Consider the following 16,213-nt stretch of genomic DNA (forward strand, 5'->3'; position numbering starts at 1 on the left):
TAATAAAAACGAAGTACGTATCTTTGTCTCTGAATTTTGTGCCAGCTATATACGAGTTCGGGATAAATAAGGTGTTTAAATAAAACTTTTAATTAAACAAGGCGAACGAGTGTTGAAACTCATTAACGAATATGTCTAAGTCTTCTAAGAGTTACACTATTAAGTTCTCCTTCTCTCCTTCTAATCTTAGCGACCTTTGTTTCGCTCTGGAAAACACCAAACTCATTTACACTAGCTACCAAATCGTTTTATCTTTAATTAAGGAGAAACAACAAACTGAAATCGATTTAAAAAAAATATCTTTTCATAATATACATTTTGTGGGATCGTGCATTTTAGGGCTAAACATTCGAGTCTTTTAATATAGCTGTCAGCTGTTATTTCTCAGTTAGTTTAATTACGATTTTCTGCTCGTTAGGAAATGCATATTTCTTCTGTGCATGTTCCTAGATATTTCATGTTGCATGGATACGGATTGTATGTCCAATTAGAACTGCGTTTATTGGGAACGAAGAACGAAACGCATGCGAAAAACGAATCGAGAATCGATTTCTAATTAAAGGAATCGATTGGTGTTAACATAAAACATACAAGAATCGATTATTCCTAACCAATGGTCGATACTCTTTCTACACCTAACCTTAAAATAAACATATACGAAATATATATACAAATAAAACACGCAAGCATACAACAGTGATAATATAAGCTTCTATAGACTGTACAGAAGAAGTAAATGGTAGAATTAGGGATAGACTGTAAAATGATAATGTTTCTAGGTTTTATATTACAATTTTTAAAAAACGCTGAGGATAACGCGTGAAAATATCGACGCGTTAATTTTTCCAACGACGTAAAAGAATTTATCGAACGTTGTACCGGGGCAAATTACAAATTTAAACAAAGTAATAATAAAAAAAAAAGTCGATTGTCTCTCCGATCGAATCGTCGATAAAATGGTGGCGCGCAACAGGCTATTCCGGTTTGCGAGAACCGAGGCCGCGTTTTGTAACTCGGCTAAGCGACGCGACAATTAATATTCGCAAAGTAATTAAAGGAGCAGGGTTATGTTCGTGGTTCGCCCAGCATGCTTGGAATCGTGGCGTCGCGTTGAGCTTTTCGGAGTCTCTAGCTATCTATCCAAGTATTTGTCTGTTATAATCCGTAAAATTCGTTGGAATTCATGCAAACTTGAAAGCTTTTAATTTCAATAATTTCAAATAAAAAACACATTTCTGTGAGAACACTGACGATTGTTGAAAATAGCCTAAACTTACAGTTTCATAGTCCCACCTGTTGAAAAGAAACGAAGCAAGTACATAATGCAAAGATGAATCTTTTTTATTTTTGTTCTTTTTTCAATGAAACTTTTATCGATGTATCGGTGACAGTTTTCTGATTAAAATAAGACCAAATATGATATAATTTGTTTCTAACCTGCTTCCAATAGAGCATAAAATCGTGTTAAATGGAATTAAATACGCATTGATGAAATACGATACAGGTTATATCGTGTTTGGTCTTATTTTAATCAGAAAACCTGACAAATATATTAACAAAGGCTCAATTAATATAAAATAAATAAGTTTCACATTGTGTTATTCTCTTTTTTACAAGATATAAACGCCATAGCTGGGCTTGTGCCTTTCTGGGAAGTGAAAATTAACTATGCTTTTATAACAGGTAGACTTCGATCGCGTATTTCTTGCAGTTATCCAGTATTTGCTGCAACAGGAAGTAAAAATAAGTCCGCGAGAGACCCATAGCGACAAACGAGTTCTTCAACCCGATCCGCCCAACGGAAGGTTAAGTTTCATCCGCGGCATAGATGGGACGATCTTCGATAGAACATTTCTCTGTAGTCGTGCAAACCCCCCCTGTGTAATCGTCTTTCTGAATCTTCCGTCCCGATCCTTGCGCCTCCCGTTTCAACTCGTTAAATTACGTTTGAGTAGACTTCCTCAATCGTGCTGCGCGAAGCTTTAAAGGTATTGTCGAGACGTCGCGAAACGTTCCTGTTCGAGGTGACCTGCGCCGATAAAGGTGTTAGATAAATCCAAAAACCAACATTTCCTTCCCGATAATAAAAATCTGTGTCCACGATGACGCGTAGTGCATCATCCCGGGAGAAAAATCCCGAGGAAAACAACTGACTAACCGCTCGCCAAAGGTACGTTACGCAACTTAAACCGAGGGGGGATGAAATCGCTCACGAGGAACACTGATTTAGTATGACCAATTTACGCCAATTTTCTTTATTTTTCGGCTGGTTTTTCTCTTAAAGTATAAAATATTGTACTATCTAAATACGACAATGTGTTTAAGTTGGTTTGATAAACCATCGAATGAAGTTTTAGCATACTTGGCCTTTATCATTTATCTCACCTTTGCTGCTTGCTGAGAAACTTCCTTTATTATGCGTAAATTTTATTCTTAATAAGAGAAATAGCTTTTTATCGGGACTAACCTGGTATTATTTCACAATTATTATCTAACACGCTTGATAAGAGTCACGATGCCTATGTCGTTTATACCCATTTCCATTAAGCATGGAAATTGCAGGTAATTAAGTGTCCTGAGCTTTTAGTTTCTTTTCACAAAATTTGTTCTCTAGATTTATTAATGTTTCATGTGAAGTACTTCGATATTTTTATTAACAATATTTCTGAAGCTTTCTTATTTTTATTGCGTTCTGTGATCTAAAATATTTTTCAACGATTAAAATAGCAGAAGGCAGTTTGATCGTGTAAGATAACTTAAATAGACATATACCGTACAATCTCGATAGTCCGACACATATGAGGGATTAAACTGTCAGATTACAGAGATTGCCGGATTACTGGAGCTAATGGAAATTAAATGTGTCACATAATTAGAAAAATTACGCTCTTCCGCTTGTACGATGTTATTATTAACGAAGGGTGTACACAAATCGGTTTTAGTATTTAAAAATAATAGACAGTACTTCATTTTATGAAGATTACTGTACAAGATACGATAAAAATTGTTACTGTTTACTACAAATAAGAAGTATGAATACAAATTAATTTGTTGGAAACTTTATTAAGATAGAATTCATCAAAATGAGAAAGAAAAAAGACGAACGAACGATTATAATTTTATTTCACGATGAAAATAAACAACTTGCAATTATTCTATATTGGGAAATTGAAACATGAAATCAGCCACCGAATTGCCGGATTACTGAACACGTCGGATTAGCAAACGGCCGGATTATACAAACTATACTGCATTCCATTTAGTCGCAAGTGAAACATACTGCCCAATCATTATGGTCTTAACAACCCTATACATTACAGAGATTCAAGGAATGTGTTAAAAATTTTTAGTTAATTACGAAACAATCTTCAATAAATGGGCAACTTTTATTTTCTCAAAGTAAAATCGAAGTTTCCAGTTAAATAGGAACCATATCTATCAAAGTCGATAAAAAGTAACGAAAAAAAATATTTGTGTCTTGAAATGTTAAAGAATATATGTGGAAAGTGGCGGAAAATTTCATCAGTCTTCTGACATAAAAAAATTGGCAAAGATCATTTCTCGTTTTACCATTTTATATGAGCCTCCCTCCTTAATAAATCTTCAATAAATAGGCATCTTTTATCTTTTCAAAGCAAAATTAAAGTTTCCAGATAAACAGGAACCATATCTTGGTGGCCAATCGACAGCTACATCTCTCGGAATAAATTTATCATATAGTCTCCCAACCTAATCAAACATAAACAGATGACAGAAAGTACTGCATCCCAAAGCAATGCAAGCCATGCCTACAACCGATCACAATTTTCTCTGCAATTTAGTCAGAGATACAAGATGCCTTATATTTAAATGCATGTGATTTTCTCCATCGTCCTCGTTGGAAAAGTGATTTTTCTATAACGAGCAATTTGCGAAGAAACGTATCGTTTTGTTCGGCTTATTCCACTCGACGAGGGCATTTTCTTTCGGTAAAAGCCGTGCACCCTTGCCCGGAGTAAGGCAAAGAGTTAGGCGAGGGTGCACGGCGGTGGGGTTTCTTTGATATTAGGCGGCAGTCGAACGTCGGGACGGCATCGTTTCGTACCAAAGTGACGAGATCGTTCCACGGCGTAGGTATAAATTGCAAATTAGTTTACCGTTCTCGGCGAACTCCGGCTCGTTGGTTTATCCGGGCGCGTCTCTACCCTTCTCTCCGTGTCCCGTTTCGTCGCGCGTTCCGTCTCGCGGCGCTTCTCTAATTTCACCATGGAAATTCCAAGCGAATTTTACGCCGACGGAAATCGACCGGATTCGTTCGAGCGCGTGTAACGCGCCACGTTCCCCGTTCAACCGGGGGTATCTTCGTCTCGAAGGCGAAGTCCGACCGACAGAGCAGCTTCTCAAAAGCGACATTCCTAGCTCGCGATCGCGCAATGTTCATCCGTACTTCTCCGTTGCTCGTAACTTTTCCCACCAACAGTCGCGCACCTGGTTGCAGATTCTACGGGGTATTCTTCTCGCTGGAAACTCGCACCAAGGGAAGACAGACCTTCGAGGAGAAAGACGGAGAGCACGCTCGACGGATTCTCACGCCATCGGAGGGTGTGCCTGGTTACGCCATTCGAGCAGACCTCTCGCCGTCTCGAACAATGTAACTTCGACTCGCGATCGTTTCGATGAGGGGGCGAGCGGAAACAGAGGGACGAGTAGAAACGAAACATTTTCGTGACGTTTACCGCGGAGAGAACGGGAGACACGGATCGAGTAGGTGGGTACGCGACGAAAGAGAGAAAATTGCGAGGGTCTATCGAAGGAAAAGCTGGAAAATCCGCCGCAAAGGGGAAAGAAAATGGAAAGACGGCAAAGGGGAGAGAATATGGGAGAGGAGGGAAGAGGAGAGGGGTGTTCCCGCAGGACACGACCCAGCAAATGAGCCGGAGGATGCAAATCAATCCCACGACGCGGCCCTCCAAATTGTGCACCTACGCTCGAATGCGGCAATCCCTTTTCCAGTAGCTGCAGCTGGGAACTAGGGAGCCACGGCAATGGCAGTGGTACCACTACCGACGCTGAGACAACTCCCCCACCGATACAACCTCCCCCACAGCTGAGTACGTCGATGCAACGACGCGACGATGCGACTACGACGCTCCGCAATGGTGCAACGATCCTAGAACCAACCGAACATCCGGCCAAACCGCGACCATCGTCGACGTACCACAACCCCAAAATATTTACGAAAAACTGCAGCGTTTTATTTACTCGTTTATTTGCGGGAAAATCCTTTCAGTGTAAAATGAAGTTAATACGCGAGGAAAATCAAAATAAAAATTGCAATAAAGTGGGGAGACGGTACAAGCCATGTGAAATTTGAAAATGTTGAAAATTTTATTGTAGAAATTTGAGATATTTCAGTAAAAAAAAAGAAAGTTACACAAAATTGTGTTTGTATACAATTTTTGATAACTCTTTGCTGTAAGTTAACCTTATTGACAATTCATTTGTACGAAGTTGCTATGGATTATTCTCTCGGGAGAAGCACTTTATATTCATTAATTTCCTGCGCGCCGCAAGAAATAATGAACAAGTATTCAAATCAGGAAATAGCAAAGGCGCGTTTCATATATGGGTTTACTGAATATAATTCAACCGTGGCAAGACGTTTGTATGCAAATCGATTTCTCCAATAAACGTCTGCCACGTAAGGGAACGTTTCAGAGAATGCACGAATGCCTTTCGAACACAGATTCGGTCGAAAAAAACGAGACAGACGATGGTAGACTAATCGGTATCGGAACTGTGCTAATCTCGAACAGAAAATACTGAATCTCGTTGAAGAAAATCGGTGTTCGGAAAATAGCGATGTAGTATATTGAACACGTGATAATACGAAGAGTTTTACGAGCTTTATTCACATTTCGTTTGTACAGGTATTTAACGAAGATGATTTTCTTCCGTGAGCCACCTATTGTACCTGATCTATCAGTCATATTATTTACAAAATAGGATTCGCCAGAACTGGTGTAGTCAATTTTCATACTCATCGTTGTGACAAAGAAAGAAGAGGCCCTCGCACTTAATTTTCAATTAAATCACTAACAAAATTCAGTCTAAACGTACTAGCAGGAATAATTGGCAATAATTAAATTCTTTTCCATTCTAAACACGGACACGTTACTTCAAATTAAACTTTAAAACTTTCAAGCAGCATTTTCATATTAAAGTATATGTGTACACATTGAGCTAATCAATCCAACGATTCGTTTAGCAAATATTTTAATTTACATCAGATACTAGCGTGGCGTCGATTTTAATATTCCGAGGCCCTGATGAAGTTCAAAAAACTGAGATATTGAAAATCTTTTGACATGGATTTTTAGCTTTTATATCAAGGTATACAGGGTGTTGGGTCACTTATGGGGAAAATTTTAATGGGAGGTTCTAGAGGCCAAAATAAGATGAAAGTCAAGAATAATAATTTGTTGATTGAGGCTTCGTTGAAAAGTTATTAACATTTAAAGTTCAGCCTGTAGAACGGCGCGCGATAGTGGTTCTCACTCAGCATGAGAAATTCTACTTATTGACGTATTAAGAGCTTTATAGTTTTCTGAGTGAGAACCACTATCACGCGCCGTCCCACAAACGGAACTTTAAATGTTAATAACTTTTCAACGAAACCTCAATCAATAAATTGTTATTCTTGATTTTCGTCTTATTTTGGCCTCTAGTATCTTTCATTAAAATTTTTCCCGTGCCCGAATACCGTGTATGTGTACACATTGGGCAAATCGATTGGAATTTGAACAAAGCAGCATTTCTTACATTCCAATGTACACAACGCTACTTTGTACTTAAGAAATAGCATTTTGGTGAGATTTTTCGGCGAAACGGACCACCGTGCGTGGTGTTTCGTGTCTGTTCTGACACAGGAATCGGAACAAAGAGGAGAAAGCGAGAGATCGGTCCGGTTAGGTGGGCAAAGAGCGTTAGGCAGCCAGTGCGCGGCAGACGGAAAGGTGTGAGACGTTAAGGGAGCAAACGCGACCCTGATCGAAGCGTGCCAAAGGAGGCGAGGGCCTCTTCTTTCCGTAGGATACCTCGAGATATCGCGAAAATGTGCACACTCCAATTTGCCGGCGCTTCGCGCGCTCTTCGGCATCTCGTTTACGACGTTACGTGGAAAGCATACTGCCGCTTTGAGCGTACGGTACTCGGAAATGGAAAGAACGGTTCCGAGTTACTTTGCTCGTTGCATCGATGGATCCATGACACACGATCGCGTTCCAATGACCGAGGCTCCATCAACGAGAAAGCAAACGGGAGGCTGTTCCGTCCAACGTACAGAATAAAATTTCGATCGAGATCTTTATCAACATTTTTTCTACCAAGAAACACCTTTTAACATAAAATTTTAGAAGGTCGTCTTCTTTGGGAATTTTTTTCTTTGAATTGGTAGATTGTATGGTTATAATTTTGTGGTATATAGATTTGGTAATGTTTCACAAGTACAGGGTAATTTTTTCTTGCAAAAATAACTATTGTTATAGGAAGTACATATCCTTAACACGTTGAGTGCTACGCGTGATATAAATATATTTTAATTACTTAAAACAATGCAATTAGAACAATGTAGTTTTTTAGTTTTATACAGTATGAGATGTCGCCTCCCATGGTCGCCACCAGAGGGGTCGTACTCTCACAAGCACTCGACCGACCCCTCGGTTGCTATATACAGGGTGATCCACGTAATTGTTACAAGTCATAACTCCGTTATTATTGCATTTCCGAAAAAATGCCAAAAGAAAAAGATAAATGGTTCGAAGAGCACTACATCTGTAGGCCTTTAAATTTTTTTTAGATGCAGCAGTGTATGTGCAATTAATAATTGCATCATTTCTTTAAATAGAAATGCATTTTTTTTTTACACAGATCGATTCTTCTGTTCATTTTACGTAAAAAATGATTAGTGTACCATGGCAAAAAAATTATTAGATCTCGAGATATTTAAAAAAAATGTCTTTATTGAAGAAGATGCTCAAACGCTTCTCCATTACATTCTAAACATTTCTAATAACGTTTTTTTATTGTTTGCGTAACTGCGTTTAAATTATCTGCAGTTATTGCTGCACATTCCAGTATGATTCTTTCTCTCAGATTCTCTACAGAATCTATGGGATTTGAATAAATTTTATCTTTCAAATAACCCCACAGAAAAAAGTCAAGAGGACTTAAATCAGGTGAACGGGCTAGCCAACGTATTGATGTATTTGTTGCGCTAACGTTATTGCAAAACTTATTTTTCAGAAACCGCACTTTTTCAAATTCTTAGTTTTTGTACTCGAGTTACGATATGTGAATTGCTACTGAATGATGAAATGCTTACTCGTACAAATCAGTTTCTGTTATGATAACAATGTCGAAAGGGTGTTTACCTTTATAACATAGTCATGAAGTGTTTGAGCATCTTCTTCAATAAAGACATTTTTTTTAAATATCTCGAGATCTAATAATTTTTTTGCCATGGTACCCTAATCATTTTTTACGTAGAATGAACAGAAGAATCGATCTGTATAAAAAAAATATGCATTTCTATTTAAAGAAATGATGCAATTGTTAATTACACATGCACTGCTGCATCTAAAAAAAATTGAAAGGCCTACAGATGTAGTGCTCTTCGAACCATTTATCTTTTTCCTTTGGCATTTTTTCGGAAATGCAATAATAACGGTGTTATGACTTGTAACAGTTGCGTGGACCACCCTGTATACATTCCTTGAACGACTTCCCAATATCCCAGTCGTCTAAGGCAGGGCCTGCTAGATAGCCTTACTGATGAGTCCACTAGCAGCCCCGAACGAAACGCGCCCCCTCCTTTCCTTTTCTGTCCTGCTACGAATTTCCCGAGTTCTTTACAAGTAACTTTACACACTCTCTGTTATTGGTAACTGTCGTGGCACTCAGTTGACGAACTCAATCTTAGTTGAAACTCGTAAAACGACGCTATCAGAATTTTCTTGCAACTTTATATAAACTAGGTTAACAGAAATATAATGAAATGAAATATTACTAAATGTCAAAATAATTATAGAAAATTAATCTCGCGATTTTATTATACAATATCGACAATTTAATTGCCGTGTATTCCATTTATCACCGAAGGGCTATTTTCTCTTACAATTTAATATTTAATGAAAATATTTCTCACGTAGCTAATTTTGTTAGCCAGTCGGATCGATTCGTATCACGCACATCCCAAGGCTGTTGCACAGTAACACAGCAACTTGCTATACATATATTATATAACGAAATATATCAGACTCCAACACAACCTTTTACGATTCATCAAGCACCAAATGGAAATGTCGACGTCTCGACAAGAATACAATCCGGTCCTTTAGAGCAAAATTATTAATAACTATAGAACGACGCGTCCACCTTTGCTAATTTTCTTTATGTCACCTATAAAATTAGAAACGTCGAGGATAAGCACTTTTTAATATTTTTTTTACGAAGAAAATGCATTTGTCGATAAACATAAAAATTTTGAAAGAGTTAACATCGATAGTATTCGAACAAAAAATTCCGAAATAAACACCAATTATTTAATGCTTTAGGCTGGAAGAGCCTCTTAACTCGTTGACTGCCGTGTCATCCGGATATGCGTGACACGTAAAATCCAGAGGGGCTGCGTCGCCCGAATGCAGGTGACGCTCATATTTTATCATGTCACGAATGATATTAGCCCGTATTCCAGCCAGAGTGCGAGAGGACTAATAAAATGATGAAAATTACGAAAATAATTATGAAAACAGTAAATATGATTTATTGAAAATACTTGGAAGCATCGACTGCCGCATCACTTATTTCTCTGTGACAGGTTCACTTATCGAGTTTCGAGTAAATTTCACAAGTACGTATGAAAATGTCGAATTAAACTAATGAAGTATTACGTGAATAATCGAATAGAATTACTCAACTTTTGAAAACAGGGTTATTCGACGAGCGAATATTCCAGGAAGACAAATCTTTCCTTATTGATACGCGACAACTTTACAATTTATTAACGGAGGTCTTGCGTTAAATAAAAATATAAATGTTCGAGTTTCTTTTCTACGAGTTTATATTTAACAAGGGAAATTCTTTTCTCTCCTTCTTTGCCACACACTCACCATCATCTTTGTATCGTATTCATTCTTTTATTATCTTTCTTTGCATTTCATCCCCTTTTCATGCGTAAATATTATGCACCTGAAGAGGATCCCAAGAAAGTGGACAGAAACGTCGTTTAAATAATTAATTAGTTCGCTAACGCAAGATCTTCGTCATTACATTTTGTCGACGTAATATATTAAATTCATTTTAACGACGTCCACAAATAGAAATTTCAATTTTTAAATCACTCCATGTAAAGTTATTTTACATTTAGAGATTAAGAGCTCATACTCGATGCATACATTGTCGTTCGTTGTAATAAAGGACAAACGTGTAATCATTACGCGTTATGTTTACGTTTGTAATGGATGCTTTCGAACGCGAGACTTCATAGCTTACATTAGAAGAGATTATGATTAGATTACCAAGCATTGAGCACACATGGGATAATATGACCGGATGCAGTCAATCCTTTCATTAAATTATACGTGCACAGCATCCAGAAAATTGGTGGTTTAGTTCAGACTCAAGAGCGAATTTAACCTGACAGCCAACGTGTTAATTAAGAGCGAAATATTACCTATAGCATGTTTTAATATACTGTTTTTTCTTCTGACAATTTGTAAACTCACACCAGTACGATCGCAGACCACATCTCTAAGAAATATTATTCTGTACAAGGTACGTCGGTAGTACAACTCGAAAATAGATGAATCCATATAAAAGAAAAATAAGTCGTAAATGTAGAATGACGTTTGTTCTAAAAAGCTTTATTTTCAAATAAATTTAATGTTCAATATTTATCGTATACTTGCTTACGTTATAAATTATATTGTTTCCTCTGCGTTTATATTTATAAACGTTATTAAAGGCGAAAAGTTTCACGAAGTGTTTTAATTATTTGTAAATACGGACAGAAACTGATAACCTTGTTTTGTTCATAATACAGAGTCCCATATGCGAAGGTAACGTGAAATTGGATTCCATATCCACTTTAATTCGGCACGAGATTTAAAACAATTTTTTCATCTCTTAGATATACATATATAGTATGCCTCCAAGCATACTTTCATATTAAATGAAGCGTATAAGAAAGTCGTAGGATGAAAATGATATTACGGAAGCCATTGAAGCAATGAGAGGGAAGAACATGGTTCTAAATAAATTGTATCATCTTTCCTCTTCATACACACACACACACGCGCATTATAATAAAAACTAACAGTGATATTTAATTTACAAAATATTATATTTAATGCAGTCGTACAAATCAAATTTCCTTCTTGGATATAAAAAAGGGATGAGTTAGTTAATTAATTTATTTGGTTTCATAAATCGTCTAATAACAACTTGATGATGTTTTGCAATTTGATATACTACCTTTTTTTCTACGAACCGCGTCGTTATACGTTTCTAAGTTATTGAATTTCAAAGCACCGTACAGTCAGTTCGTGAGTATACTCTGTCGTCGTGCCGGAGATGCATCGACCCGACCCGACCGTACTGTTGAATTTTACTTGCCAACTTTGTAATCCAATAATACGCGGTTTGGGTCGTGATTCGTCGAATCGATGCGCACCGACGATCGAACAATATGTCCGGTCCGAGACGTGGCACGATTTCCTCTTTCCGTGTAATATCAGTTCCAGCGAGTCGACGTTCGATCGCACGGGAACGCGAACGTTCGGACATTCTTGGAGTTTCTAAATATTCCCCACTAAAATACGCATTGTTTGCATTTTGAAACATTGAAATCCCCCGATCCGTTTAAAAGTTATGATTTTTTATATATACACATGAAATTCCGGGAAACATTTCTGGGCCACACATCATATTCTCAGAAAAGAATTTTTTTCTTGAAATTGAGTAGGATTTTGGAGATATGTGTATTCACCAAAAATGATTGCAATGAACCCCTGCAAGCGAAAATAATTTTTTCAGAACAATTTGTAATTTTTTTTCTTCGTCGACTTTCAGCACCTGCCGATTTTTCTTAAAAATTCGTTTTTCATTTTTAATAAATTTGTTTGGCGCTGTACGGAAAAATTGTTTAGTACTTTTTTGTAGGTATTCATGAGCTCTAGTACAGGAAAAAAATTCATTGAAATATATTCACTATTGTAGGAATTATGGACGCTTGAAAATTGGACCACTTTTATGGGGGTTTTCTCACTTTATGGGATCAAGGAATAACTTTTCCAATATTGTTAGAATTTCTACATATGCTTCACAAAAATACGCGTTGTTTGCTTTTTGAAACATTAAAATCGTCTAACCCGTTTATGAGTTATAATTTTTTATATATACGCATGAAATTTCAGGGAAACATGTCAACGTGTGGTCAGCCATTAGATTTTCGGTAAGGAATTTTTTTCTCGAAATTGCGTAGGATTTCGGGAGTATGCCTATTCACAAAAAATGATGGTTATTGACACCCGCAACCGAGAATAATTTTTCCAGAACAATTTGAAATTTTTTAATTTCGCCGAAAAATGTCTCCACCCCTTTTTTTTCTTTAAAATTGAATTTAAAATTTAAAATTTGTTTTTGCGTGTGCTAGTATGTTCTGCATGCTATCGATATCTGTTCGTTGTATCGTTCTTCGGATACAGTTGATACACGGAACGTTCTACCCAATTCTACAGCAGCTTAATTGTTCGACCTCGTTTCGGTGCATGTTTTCGCGCCTTTAGTCGCGTTCGCGAAATCACGGTCGACCATCATCCGGCACGAATTACAGATTTTGCCGCGAGCTTCTCGGGATACGAAGCACTCTCTAGAAACGCGCACAGGTACCCAACGGTCGACCTTATTTTCTTCGTGAAAACTCGTTCAGCCTGTGCGCCACTAATTAGAATGCATATTCCAGCTAGCCGTAATTGTAGGACGCGCGACGCTATGCCATAATTTCATTACGTTTTAATTAACATGGTCGCGCGCGACTTAAGGATTCGCGAAACACCCTCGAGGGAAAGATGGCGTCAATCTTTGACCGTCGACGATGTTTGGCGGGAGGCTACTCTGGTCTTCTCGTTCCCCCCAACGTCTCCGCGGCCAATTCGAGACTTCGATCCCGGGCCTCGTCGATACAGATTCCGTGACACCCGTCGTTTCCTACCGGAAGAAACTTCGATTCGACGCTAACTGGGCTCGTAATTACCGGCCAGACGACGACGACTCGAACGGGGTGGAACGCGATCGGGTCAGCAACGAGGTCCGACTAGGAATTCCGCTCGAAACGCGTACGCCAAGGGACGAAACGATTCCCGACGAGTTAATTTAGTCGATCGTGGACAACCTTCGCGTACAGTCTTTAGGGTACGGGAACTGGCTCGAGGCGATAAAGGTCGTCGAAGGGACGGAAGGGATCGTAGCGACGCTACGACTCCGAGGCTTATCCATCTTGGCGTTTCCTCTCAAATTCGCCACGTTCTGTCGCGTAAACAGACTATTTTAGAGGGTGATTCGGAATAACGTCCAGCAAATTAACACCTTTCATTACCCACCGTTGGGGGAAATCTGTCCGCCACGGACCAATGCTACATCTGTAGTAATTTTATTCAATGTGGAATCATGTTCCGTAAGGGGAAAGTTCATAAATTTTGTGCAGGAATATTTAAGAACAAAATTCCAAATTTTGTTACGCAACTATGAATATTTTTGCTTTTATAGAAAATAATTTCATAAGCCTTTATGTTGGGCAAATAAACAGATTATGCAATTGGAAACCTAAAGCTATCAGAGAGTTAATTAATTGAACACTTTGCGTGCGTTACAGCTTGTATAAACTGGCGGCGAAATCATATTGACGTTCCAAGGTGATAATAAACATATTAATGATTACAGTTGCACTGGATTTGAAACGTAGTGTTTAGCGAGAGAGTCCAGGGGTCGTAGATAAAAAGATCGATCGGGCCAGGATTGGATGTTAAGGGTTGTACAAATTGTAAAATGGAGTCGTAAACTAAGTGGAGACGAACGTGAGGAAAGCCTCGGGAGGAAAGTGGAAGTTAGAGCGTCGAAGAGAGGGACGAAAAAACGATTGGTAGAGACGAAGCGAGTTTACGGTCGTCCCTGGGCTTCCTAATTTATGGTCAGCTCGAACCAAACAGTGGAAACAATGAATTATGGATAAATTAAATGTAGTAAATAGATACGTTTGGATATTTTTTGTTATATATTTTTGTTCCTCGTTTGTTTATACGGATATAAAACGAACGCGTTAATGGGGATGGTGGATGTCGGGGGAATAATTTTTTGAAAATAAAACCTGGGTCGGAAAACCCTGGTTACGGCACTACGCGACGTTTAGATTAACTGCTAATGCACCCGTTGCTGTAAGAAACATGAAGGTTCCCGCCCGAGTCATTTGTATTTGTCCACAATATTTTCATGCCGCGATGTTTAGTAATTTACACTCACGGCGAATGCACGGTTCTATTTCTAAATAAAAAAAAAAGGGGATGCAAACGAAACATTATTTCTCTGTATTTGCAACGCGAACCAGGCGCGTATCGGTCGTTTCGGTCGACGTGGAATGATATACTGGGAACATTTTTATTTAAGCATTACGAAACAACGATTAATACGTATTAAACTTATTTTTTATTTAAAATCATCGTGTCGAAGTTTCCCAAAATTCACGTTACGTCAGTTATATTTTTGCTAAAACTGTTCCATTCGAGGCTTTGTTTTCAAGGACAGCAATTTGTTTAAATTCGAAAAAAGTCCCTGACATCCAGTCTGAACGCGATCGATTTGGCATGGAATGACCCATACGCGGGAGTTTCTCGGACGAGCATCTTTCGCGAGTCTCAAACGCGAGGGCGAAAAGAACAGAAACGAGTTCGAAAGAGATTTGGTCGCGATCGGAACGTCTCTTTCAGGCAGAAAAGCTGGCCTTTAGAGAGAAGCGAGAAGAATCTCCCACGGATTGCGATGTACGATATTACGAGTATAAATAAATAAAGCTGGAGGAGAGCGAAAAAATATCGAGACTCGTCTCTCTTTCTCGTCTTATTTTTAATTTTATTTACCGAACGCTAAGCGTAAATTCGATATGTTATTGCCTGGCAATCTTATCGATGTCTTCGTTGAAATGAGAGTAAATTTAGCTTGCGTGTGATAAAGAGTGTATCGTCATCCTGTGAGATGCTGCGCGAGCGTCGCGCGACATGATTTAAAAACAAAAACGCGTAGCAGTTCACAGAACAATTGACGGTGAGAGGTGAGGATATATATTAGGTGTACAAATGAATAATCCAATTTTTTCAGCCACATACAATGTTTATTTTAAAAGAAAGTAGATTGTCTATAACAAACTGGGGCTTTCTTCAAGCGTCCCTTCAATATATGTATACACATTCTTACCCTAATAGCAAAGGTAGAGAAAAAGAGATAGGACAGAAAAACGGAAAACCGAAACTGGAAAATACTCAGCGTTCTACAAGACGTCCCAGCCAAGACTCATTTAGGTGTCTTTTGTATGGGAAGCAATATGTGGCCTGGCGTTGTCATGCAACAATTTCACTGGACGTTCTTCTTTGCCAGTATACGAACGTTTTCGTTCCAATACTTGACTCAAGCAGATTAATTGACGTTGGTAGCAATCCGCAGTAACTGTTTCACCCGGTCCCAACAACTCATAATAAACCACGCCCTTGATATCCCACCGAATGCAGAGAAGAACTTTCTTTCCGAAGCGATTGGGTTTTGCAACCGATGTTGATGCTTCGCCGGAATTTACTCATAACTTTCTGCGTTTCGGATTGACATAGAGTATCTACTTCTCATTGCCCATAACGATTTTCCACAAGAAAGACTTTCGACGCTGCTTATTGAGATGAGAAAGACACGCTGCCACTCGTTGATTTTTGTTGGTTGCAGTGAGTTCATGCGGGACCCATTTTCCTTCTTTCTGGATCTTTCCCATCTCACGTAAGCGTTTGGAAATCGTTTGCTGGGTTACTCCTAACTGTTCTGCAAGTTCTTTTTGTGTTTGTGCCGCATTCTCAGCGAGCAGTTCCAAATCATCGTTGTCGGACTTCCGAGGGCCTCCAGGGCGTTGTTTGTTGATTAGACT

At 38.5% G+C, this 16,213-nt stretch overlaps 1 protein-coding gene across 1 annotated transcript in view; it reads right to left on the reverse strand.

Annotated features, from left to right (window-relative positions):
• Positions 1 to 16,213, reverse strand: part of LOC122402083 (basal cell adhesion molecule-like) — a 121,153-nt gene that overhangs the window by 44,167 nt on the left and 60,773 nt on the right. The gene's annotated exons all lie outside the window — the stretch shown is intronic.

This window comes from Colletes gigas, unplaced genomic scaffold, assembly GCF_013123115.1.
Source record: "Colletes gigas isolate AHSC1104 unplaced genomic scaffold, ASM1312311v1 Colletes_gigas_Sc00033, whole genome shotgun sequence".
In the NCBI taxonomy this organism is placed as follows: Eukaryota; Metazoa; Arthropoda; class Insecta; order Hymenoptera; family Colletidae; genus Colletes; species Colletes gigas.